Here is a 12049-nt window from a genome sequence, read left to right as displayed (position 1 = left end):
ATCCATGAAACATCTGATAACATGGAAGAATCTGGAAGGCATTATGCCAAGTGAAATTAGTTGCAAAAGGACAAATATATAAGAGTACTATTATAAGAACTCAAGAAAAAGTTTAAATGCTGAAGAAAATATTCTTTGATGGTTACAAGTGTGGGGAGGGAGGAAGAGGGGATATTCACTAATTAGATAGTAGTCAAGAAATATTTTAGGTGAAGGGAAAGCCAACATAAAATACAGAGGAGTTCAGCACAACTGGACTAAACCAAAAGCTGAGAAGTTTCCTGATTATAACCAAATACTCTGAAGTCCAGAATAGCAGGAACAGGGGTCTGAGGACCATTGTTTCAGAGGACATCTAGGTCCGTTGGCATAAAAAATGCATTAAGAAAATGTTCTTCATCCCTCTTTGGTGAGTGGTATCTGGGGTCTTAAACACTAGCAAGCAGCCATTTAAGGTGCATCAATTGGTCTCAACACACATGGAGCAAAGGAGAATGAAGAACACCAAAGACACAAGGTAAATATGAGCCCCAAAGACAGAAAGGGCCACATAAACCAGAGACTCCCTCAGCCTGAGACCGGAAGAACTAGATGGTGCCCACCTACCATGAATAACTGCCCTGACGGGGAAAAACCAGAGAATCCCTGATAGCAGAACAGTGGGATGCAGACCTCAAACTCTGGTAAAAAGACCAGGCTTAATCATCTGACAGAGACTGGAGGGACCCCAAAAGTCACGGTCCCCGGACCGTCTATTTACCCAAGACTAGAAACATTTCTGAAGCCAACTCTTCAGACAGGGATTGGACTGGACTATAAGACAAAAAATGATACTGGTGAGGAGTGAGCTTCTTAGCTCAAGTAGACACATGAGAGTATGTGGGCAGCTCCTGCCTGGAGGCAAAACGAGAAGGCAGAGGGGGACAAGAACTGGCTGAATGGACATGGGGAATACAGGGTGGATAGTAGGAGTGTGCTGTCACATTAGGGGAGAGCAGTTAGGGTTACATAGCAAGACGTGTATAAGTTTTGGTATGACAGACTGACTCGAATTGTCAACTTTCACTTAAAACACAATAAATTAAAAAAAGAATAAAGCTGCAATGTGCATTATATGAATATAAAGCATACATATGTATGTATATAAACATATGAACATTTACTTGCCTTTCTTTGGGTAAATATCTTGGGTAGAATGGATTGAACACATAGTAGGGGTATTTTTAATTTCACAGAACTGCTGAATTCGCTTCCAAAGTGGTTATAAAATTTATATTATTAGCAGCAATGTATGAATGTTCCAGTTGTTCTGAATCTTTGCTACTAACACTTGGTATGGTTGTTCATTCTAATAGATGTGTAGTAGTGTCTCCTTGTAGTTTTAATTGACATTTCCCTAATAACTAATGATGATGAGCATCATTTTCTGTGCTTATTTCTCATCTGTATGTATTTTATTTGATAAAGTTTTTGTCCAGATATCATGTCCATTTTTAACTGAGCTGTTCTATTTTGTATTATGGAATTTTGAGAACAATTTAGAAATTCTGTATACAAGTGCTTTATCAGACATATGGCAGCAAGTATTTTCTCCTAGACTATGTAGGCTTCCATTTTTTGTTTACAATATACATTTAAGAGCTATACATTTATCAGTAAGCACTGAATTTGCTGACTCCCAAAGATAATTATATTTAGCATAGTCATTTATTTACCAAATACCCTATATTCTTTGAATTTTTCAACAATATTCTCCTTAACTTTATTGTAATGTAAATTTATCATGTCTACCTTTGCATGGGTACTTAAAAATAATTTTACTGTTTCAGTGGCATAGTGCTTGATATTTTTAATAAAGTTGGCCAACATTTGAGATAGCTAAATGTATTTCTACTACAACTCTAAAAAATCTAAATAGCTATAATTCTTGTTTTATGAATAACACTCATTTTATGCATAGATAATTTAATGCTTATGTCTGTTTCTTTAATTTCAGCTTTTATCATTATAAAGTTCTTTCTGTTGTCAAAGACCTGTGCTTTAATTTAATTTTTCTTAAGTCAGTAAATACGAGTGAAGAGTGAAATTTGGAAGAATCATTTTATTGATGACCCCGTATGATAGGCTTCAAATAGCAAGAGAAAAACTCAGGTTACCCTTGCTTTTTATTTCATATATAAGTAACTTAATGTCATTTGTATTTGAAATAGAAACCAATATTATATACATATCAGCATGTGAATAATATCAATATCACACAAATATTGCAACATCATTAAATCATGCTGTAAGGAGACTTTAGAAAACATTTTTGAAAGGTTGTCAAAAATAATAATAATAAATTGTTATTTGTTTTATATTTTTTTTTTCTAGTATCTTTTATAACTCCCAGTAAAGATACTTGACTTTAGATAGGTATCTGTCTGCTTCTTAGCCCCATACTTAATGATTACTCTGGAATTTTGAAGAAATTATTCTTAAAATGTGGCAATTTTTTCAACCTTCCAAAAATGTTGATTTTCCAAATGTCAGTATATTCTTTTTATTAAGAAAACCAAAAAAGAAGCTACTCCATTTTTATACTTACCCCATAAGTTATTTTCATTAAAATTTAATCTAGTAGCAATTTCCTGATATAATGTTCCAGTCAGAAAAATATTGAATAGCATCACTATAGAAATTATACTTAGGATTCATTGGCTACTATGAGTATCTCATTGTGTTGTTATTGTTAGGTGCCATAGAGTTGGTTCCAACTCATAGCTACCCTATGTACAACAAAACAAAATGCTACCCAGTCCTGTGTTATCCTCACAATTGTTGCTACGTTTGAGCCCATTTTTGCAGCCACTGTGTCATTTCATCTCATCAAGGGTTTTCCTCTTTTTCACTGAACCTCTGCTTTACTTAGCATGATGTCCTTCTCCAGGGACTGGTCCCTCATGATAATGTGTCCAAAGTATGTGAGTTGAAGTCTCCCCATCATTGCTTGTAAGGAACATTCTGGTTGTACTTTTTCCAAGACAGATTTGTTCATTCTTCTGGCCATCCCTGGTATATTCAACATGCTTCCCCAACACCATAATTCAAAGGCATCAATTATTCTTTGGTCTTCCTTACTCATTGTCCAGCTTTTAAATGCATATGAGGTGACTGAAAATAAAATCGCTTGGATCCAGTGTACCTTAGTCCTCAAAGTGACACCTTTTGCTTTTCAACACTTAAAGAAGCCTTTTGTAGCAGATTTGCCCAATGCAATACATTGCTTGATTTTTTGACTACTGCTTCTGTGAGTGTTGTTTATGTACCCAAGTAAAATAAAATCCTTGGTAACTACAATATTTTCTCTGTTTATTACGACGTTTATTGGACCAGTTGTGAGGACTTTTTGTGTGTGTGTGTGTGTTGAGGTGTAATCCATACTGGAGGCTGTAGCCTTTGATCTTCATCAATAATTGCTTCAAGTCCTCTTCACTTTGAGCAGTGTAGGTTTTGTTATCTGCATATGGCAGGTCATTAATGAGTCTTCCTCCAAACTTGATGCCTTGTTCTTCATATAATCCACCTTCACAAATTATTTGCTCAGCATACAGATTGAATGCGTATTTTGAAAGAGTACAACCCTGATACACAACTTTCCTGATTTTAAACCACATAGTATCCCCTTGTTCAGATTGAATGACTGCCTCTTGATCTATGTACAGGTTCCTTATGAGGACAATTAAGTGTTCTGGAGTTCTCATTCTTCCCAATGTTATCCATAATTTATTATGATTCACACAGTGGAATGCTTTTACATAGACAGTAAAACACAGGTAATCATCTTTCTGGTATTCTCTGCTTTCAGCCAAGATCCATCTGACATCAGCAATGATATCCCTGGTTCAACATTCTAGTAGGAATCCGGGTTAAAATTTTGGCAGTTCCCTGTTAATGTACTGCTGCAACCAATTCTGAATGATCTTCAGCAGAAATTTACTTGAGTATGATATTAATGATATTGTTCGATAATTTCCTCATTCTGTTGCACAAATTTATGGATCTCTTCTAGTTGTTTGGCCAGTTAGCTGTCTTCCAAATTTCTTGATATAGATGAAGAGTGCTTCTAACATTGCATCTGTTTGTTGAAACACCTCAATTGGCATTCTACCAATTCCCGGAGTCTTGTTTTTTGCCAATCCCTTCAGTACTATCTTCCTTCGAGACTGTCTGTTCTTGATCATATGCTACCTCCTGAATTGGTTGAACATCGACCAAATCTTTTTGGTACAGTGTCTCTATGTATTCTTTCCATCTTCTTTTGATGCTTACTGTGTTTTTCTGTATTTTGCCTATAGAATCCTTCTATATTGCAACTCGAGGCTTGAATTTTTTCTTCATTTCTTTTGGTTTGAGAAATGCCTAGCATGTTCTTCTCTTTTCTTTTTTTAACTCCAGTTCTTTGCACATTTCGTCATAATGTTTACTTTTACTTCATCTTTCTTTTATTTGCTTTAGTTACTCTACATATAAGAGCAAGTTTCAGAGTCTCTTCTGACACGCATTTTGGTCTTTTTTTTATTTCCTGTCTTTTTAATGAACTCTTGCTTTTTTTCACGTATGAGCCCTTGATGTCATCCCACAACTTGTCTGATCTTCAGTCATTAGTTTCCGATGCATCAACTCTATTCTTGAGATGGTCTCTAAATTCAGGTGGGATATACTCAAGATCATACTTTGGCTCCTGTGGACTTGTTTTAATTTTCTTCAACTTCAACTTGACCTTGCATAGGAGCAATTGATGGTCTGTTCCATAGTCAGCCCCTAGCCTTGTTCTGACTGATGATATTGAGCTTTTCCATTGTCTCTTTCCACAGATGTAGTTGATTGATTTCTGTGTATTCCATCTGGCGAAGTCCATGTGTATAGTCACCATTTACGTTGTTTAAAAATATAAAATAGTTTGTTAATATACAAAAAGTAATAATTCTAGTGCCACAAGCCTTGAACATCTAGTTCAATGGTTTCACAGATGCTAAACCTGAAGATTTCCTACTTAGAAAAAAAAAATCTCCTAAGGATATTACATGTTCAGGCAAACAAAACATCATGAAAGGTAAATTATGTTCAAGGGGAGAAAAAATATTAAATTATAATATTGTTGTCATTTAACTCAATTTTTTCAATTTTAAGCATCTCCTTAAGTTTTTAAGTTTCAAAGATCTACAGATAGACAGAATGACTGGAAGACCAGTTTAACCAGATAGCTTAACTTAATAGTTCAAGGCCTGTGCCACTAGAATTATTTTTTTTATATATTAATGAAGATTTTGTATAGTAAGTAGCCCCATAATCAAATCAATCAATAGCTTTAATTCTATAAATAAGAATTCTCATAGTTTATTATAATTTTTTAGAATTCCCAAAAGGTACACAGGGAAGAATTTATTTTTATAGACATTTATTTATTATATATTAGTGTCTTTTTTTTTTTTTAGTGTCTTAGATATCTTGGATATCAGGAATATATGTGTCTATAAAAAATATTCTCTATATAAAAGTATAATAAATTATGAGAATTCAGATTTATAGAATTAAAGTTATGGATTTGATTACTTATGGAACTATTTACTATACAAAATGCTTTATTAATACCCAAAAAGCAATAATTATAGTGGCACAGGCCTTGAACTACCAAGTTAAGTATAAGGAAGTCTTTGAACTGGATGACACCTAAAACGGGGTTTTCTTTTCTTACATCAAAAGGGAAGGTATTATTGATCTATTTAAAAGAAAAAAAAAGTGCTAGAAGTAGATCATTTTTGACCTGACAAGTGGCAATTTAATATGGTTCAACTTTATAGTTCCAGAAGGGAATTGATACAAAGTGAGTTGAATTATGAGACTTGGCTCTTTGGATTGACTATGTTCAGATGGGTCAGAGACACAAATGTGAACTCAAGTGTCTCTCAACCAGAATCTGACAGCTCCAAACAACACAATGCAAATCAGGGTTGACAGGCCTGTGATTTCTGGAGTGGAGAGATTACCTAATGACTGACTGATTACTTCAGGTGATCAATTGATTATTCTCATGTAAACAATGAAAACAATTCAAAGGGTAATCACTATTGCTTCTACTGCCTGCACTGGTTTCTCATTACTCTTGTTTAGGTCTTGCTTTGAAATTCTCTTTTGGGCCTGACAAAGACTTAGATAAAGATAGAAGGAAAAATAAAAGGACACTTGTTTCAAAGAGAAAGTCAAGCAGGAGGGGCACTCTGTATAAACTAAGTCTTTCCTCTTGGAATAATTCTAACAGAAATTTCTTTCACTTGTGTCTTGAGATACACTGAGCACTAAGCAATGTTGAATAATATTATGCTAACAACTTTAAAGGCCACGAATGTTAGAGACTTTATATTTTTATTAAGAATTCTATTAACTATAAAACTTATTTCATGCATTTTGAGCTTCAACATTCCCTTTGCACATTATTTCATCCCTTTATATATTTTGTAAGTTTCCCACATTTACACTAGAGCAGGTGTTACTAGAATATAGTACTAAATGTATTATCTCCAAATTTATAAAATCAACACTATGTCTGTACTTCAGACAGGTGGTTTTAAAATATGCATTTTCTTAGTTAGTTTCAGCAAAAAGTTACATTAATTACAAGAAAAGATCCATTTACCACACACAGTGGTTCAGAGTTTGGCAGCTAACCAAAAGAACAGCAGTTAGAGCTCACCAGCTGCTCCTTGGAAAACCTATGGGGCAGTTCTACTCAGTTTTATAGGCTCCCTATATGAGTTAGAATTGACTTAAGGGCAACAAGTTTTTTTTTGTTTGTTTTTGTCTTAAGGCCGTAAAGGGAGCCCTGTGGTACAATGGTTAGGAGCGACAGCTGCTGATCAAAAAGTCAGCAGTTTGAATCCACCAGATGCTCCTTGGAAACCCTATGGGACAGCTCTGCTCTGTTCTATAAGGTTGCTGTGTGTCAGAATCGACTTGGCAGCAACAGATTTGGTGTTTTCATTTTTAAGGCCATTAAGATAAACAAAACTGAATTGATTCCAGAGTTCTGTGTTAGGCCGCTATCATTTTCTTTTGAATGTATTCATAATAGGAATCTTTAAAGTTGAATGGATGACCAAATATTACCACAAAGTCATATTTTGTATAAGTGATTAAGAAGTGCTAGGTCACCTTGCGGAGGCAGCATGGATAACACCAATCAAAATTTGGTCTGGATGTTGAGACTGATATAACCATACATGCACCAAGACAGTATGTAACTTTTATTTGTTTGCTTTTAATTATTGACCTAATGAGGCTTTCTGGGAGAGCAGGGAATGCTCCCAACAGATTCAAAATGGCTTGAAAGAATAGGGAAAGGAGACCGGCTAGGCTTTTATTACTATTAGAGAATGAGGCTGGTGTGAACATTCCCTAGGTGTTTGTGTTGTTTGAACTTCCTGCTGGTGCCAATGGCTGGAACACCCAGGCTTTTTGTTAATTTTCTTTTTATCACCTTGCCAAGATATGAAGTAGAAGTGGAAGAGGACATGGTGGGGCAGGGAAGCTATCAGCAAACATCAAAAATATAGTCAGAGTCTTTGTGACAAGAAATAAAATGTGATATATGCATGCATGGATTATCTGTCGAAAATATATAACACATTTCAGTACGAACACATAAAAATACATTTTTTGGTCTTTTTTTCAATTTAATACAGTTTATTTCAAAAAGCTTTATCCAATTCTACATCTGGATTGGAATCCCATTTCTCCAAATAAATGCATATAAAGCACACTGAGAACACAAAAATAAATAAATAAGACAAAGTGCAAAAAACACAAAAAAAGGTACAGCAGATAATTTTTATTTTTAAATCGCTAAGACTATAATTTTCTCACTTAAAAATGTGTGGTATTCAAATGATTGATTTACAAGCAGAAAACATGAAAAATAAGCTTGAATTTTAAATATCATTTCTGTCAATATAGAATATTTTTCCAAGTGTTACAGGTTTTTTTCTGTTCTTTTGAAAATACATACATTTCACTTCATAAAATTTAGCTATGTTTCCTTTAATGTATGAGAATATAATGACTGTTAAATTCTACAATAAGTAAAAGAAAGAAAGAAAAAAAAAAAGACTAAACCCATTGCAGTGAAGTCAATTCCTACTCAGAGTAACCCTACAGGACAGAATAGAACTGTCGCATAGGGTTTCCAAGGCAGTCATCTTTATGGAAGCAGATTGCCACATATTTGTCCCGTGGAGCAGCTGGTGAGTTCGAACTACCAAACTTTTCGTTAGTAGCTGAGCATACCAGGGCTTGTCTACCATAAGTAGCCATCTAAACATAACCTGTAATTTTGTTTTAATATATCTGAAATATGAAACAAAGGCTACTTTATTAGGGCAAATCAATAATCTAGTTTGTTTTTTAAAGTAAAAATCCATAGCTAATGTTAAATTCAAACTTTTTTCTAACTCACAAATCTTTTTCTTTTTGTAATTTTCTTAGGCATTTTGCATTCTAAGCCTCAGTTAATGGCATTAGTAGTACACACACACAAAAAAAACATTATTATTAACATAGTAAGTTCCAATTTATGATAAAAATGTTTTTAGTGAAATGTTTTCCATTTAACAATGTGGTGAAATCTTTTTTTCTACCCCTTGCCCAATAATTGTAATATATTTGTTGTTGTTGTTAAGTGCCATTGAATTGATTCTGACTCATACCAAACCTATGTATAACAGAATAAAACACTGCCTGATCCTGTGCCATCTTCACAATTGTTGTTATGCCACACATACTGTTGCAGCCACCGTGTCAATCCATCTCATAGAGGGCCTTCCTCTTTTTCGCTGACCCTCGACTTTACCAACCATGACGTCCTTCTCTAGGGATTGATCCCACCTGATAACATGTCCAAAGTATGTGAGATGAAGTCTCATCATCCTTGCTTCTAAGGTTTATTCTGGCTGTGCTTCTTCCAAGACAGATCTTGTCATTTTTGGCAGTCCATGGTATATTCAATATTCTTCACCAACACCACAATTCAAAGGCATCAATTCTTCAGTCTTTGGTGTTCATTGTCTAGCTTTCGTATGCTTATGATGTGAACAAAAACACCATGGCTTGGATCAGGTGCACCTTAGTCTTCAAGCTAACATCTTTGCTTTTTAACACTTTAAAAAGGTCTTTTGCAGCAGATTTGCCCAATACAAGATGTCTTTTGATTTGACTGCTGCTTCCATGGGTGTTGATTGTGGATCCAAGTAAAATGAAGACCATGACAGCTTCAACCTTTTCTTCACTTATGATGTTGCTTATTGATCCAATTGTGAGAATTTTTCTTTTCTTTATGTTGAGGTGTCATTCGTACTGAAGGTTGTAGTTTTTGATCTTCCTCAGTGTTTCAAGTCCTCTTCACTTTCGGTAAGCAAGATTGTGTCATCTGCGTAATGCAAATTGTTAATGAGTCTTCCTCCAATCCTGATGTCATGTTCTTCCTCATATAGTCTGGCTTCTCAGATTATTTGCTCAGTATACAGAATTAAGTATGGTGAAAGGAAACAGTTCTGATGCACACCTTTCCTGACTTTAAACCACCGAGTACCCCCTTGTTCTGTTCAAAAACCTGCCTCTTTATCTATGCACATGTTCCTCATGAGAACAACTAACCATTCTGAAATTCCCATTCTTTGAAATGTTATTCATAATTTATTATGATCCACACAGTCCAATGCCTATGCATAGTAAAAAAGCACAGGTAAACGTTTTTCTGGTATTCTCCGCTTTCAGCCAGGATCCATCAACATCAGCAATGACGTCGCTGGTTCCACGTCCTCCTCTGAATCTAGCTTGAATTTCTGGCAGTTTCTTGTGGATGAACTGCTGCAGTCGTTTTTGAATATCTTTAGCAAAATTTGCAAAATATTTAGTAAAAGTAAAATTATGAAAGCATTTGTGAGTCTTTCCATAGTTCAAGCTGAGACAGGAGATAATCTGTCTTTCAAAATTTTTTCAGTATGGAAATTAGAAATAAGTTTCATTAAAATACATTCTAGAATAAATTAAAAAATACTTAATATGAAAATTAGGCATGCCTTTCATGAATTTCATTCTAGAAGATACAGTTCCTTGCTAAATTGTGGTTCTCTTTGACAATGACATATTAGTATTTTTTGCTCTTATCCAGTTCCTGCTTTGTAGGAACATTTTTAATGAGAGACTTTCCTGAAATTTAGTTTCTTCATCAATTATTTGAGTGACATACGTGTTATGTATGTTTGCAATATTCTCATTGTAATTGAGGATGAGAAACTGGATTTAACTGTGAATGAAACAAAAAGACAGTTAAGTATATTTTCTTTGAATTTGTCAGACATTCTGGGCTCAGCTAATACTTAACAAATACAAGGGTATTTTTCTGTACTATTCAACCATAAATTATTGAAGGCACTTTTTACACACAATTCGTGATTGTACCTTTCCTCATATTTTGAGCATACTTATTGCTGTTGAGTCAATTCTGACTCACAGTGACCCTGTAGGACAGAGTAGAACTCCCCTGTAGGGTTTTCAAGGAGCAGCTAGTGGATTTGAACTGCCATCCTTTTGGTTAGCAGCTATAGTAATTAACCACCTCACCACCTGGGCTCATAGTCTAAGTACATATTTTGACTGCTTGAATTAATGAAGGATAGGATATGATTTGTATTTTTACTATAATTCATTTTCAAGTTTTCATTTAGCTCATCTAGCTGAGTGGAGTTCATTTATGATATTCTCATTTAACATTTAATTAATCAAAAATACGTTTTGTTTGTGAACTTTGAGAGTGGAATAAAGATATATTTAATTTGAATTTTTCTCATTTGACTGGCAGTCATATGTCATATAACCCCCAAACCTCTTCTTTTGAGAAAAAATATATACTTTTGAGAAAAGTGAAATCAGTAATTTGTAAACATGTAAATGAATACCGGATGGCAAAATTAGCATTCTAGAATCATAAAAAAATAAATAAATAAATAAGAAGAATCATAGCTGACATTAATCCTAGAGGGAGTGCTAAAATAAAATAAGCAAGCAAACAAAAAAGCAACAAATGAAAGAATAAACAAACAAAAAACTTATATTGGGGCCTTTAGTTATTTTCAGGAACAAAATTAAATTAATTCTCAGTTAAGCATACAGTTTTCAAACAAATAGATATAATAAATTTCTCTTTAACTAACCATGCCCCAAGGGGCTTAAACCATTTAATTAATATAAAATCCAATGTCATTAAACCAATTACTATGAGCAATAAGAAATTACGGGTAATCCAAATGCATAGGTATTGTTGTTAGTTGCCATATAGTCAATTCTGACTCATTGTAATCCAGTGTGTGCAGAGTAGATCTGCCATATAGGGTTTTGAAGGCTCTGACCTTTTGGAAACCTGTGTTCTGAGTCACCGGTGGGAGGGTTTGAATCACCAGCCTTTCAGCTAGCAGTCAAGTGCTTAACAACATCTGTGCCACCCAGAGTCTCCAGCAATGCATAATTAGGTCATCGTGAATATCTAGAGATAAATTTTGCTAACTACATTTTAAATATTACCTTTTAGAAACAACAGCATAGGAGGGAGTTTTATATTTTGATTTCTTCTAGAAGACATGCATAAAATAAATCTTGTACATAATTTTACGATTTCAGTTTTGAGGATGCATTTTTATTACTTGAATTAGAAAATAGCTTTTTAATGTTTAATTGTTCTACAAATTTTCCTTCAAAATTTTGGTGATGCTCAAATGAGTTTATAAGGCATCTGTTTTCTTTGGATTTTTAAATTATCACTATTAGCCTTATACTCTATTAGGTAGACATTAATTGGTATGTTGAAAGCAGAATTATCTGAATAATTCTTGCGATCTAAAATATTTTCTCCTTGACCTCCCACGGGCCTGAAATTTGGCATTAGAGAAATGTACTGTGGTAGTGCTCTTCCTCTATGCTGCACTAGGGTTACTTCTAATGGTTCTTTCCATGTGTGTGT

Source organism: Elephas maximus, chromosome 1, assembly GCF_024166365.1.
Source record: "Elephas maximus indicus isolate mEleMax1 chromosome 1, mEleMax1 primary haplotype, whole genome shotgun sequence".
Taxonomy (NCBI): Eukaryota; Metazoa; Chordata; class Mammalia; order Proboscidea; family Elephantidae; genus Elephas; species Elephas maximus.
This window is presented reverse-complemented; position numbering follows the sequence as displayed.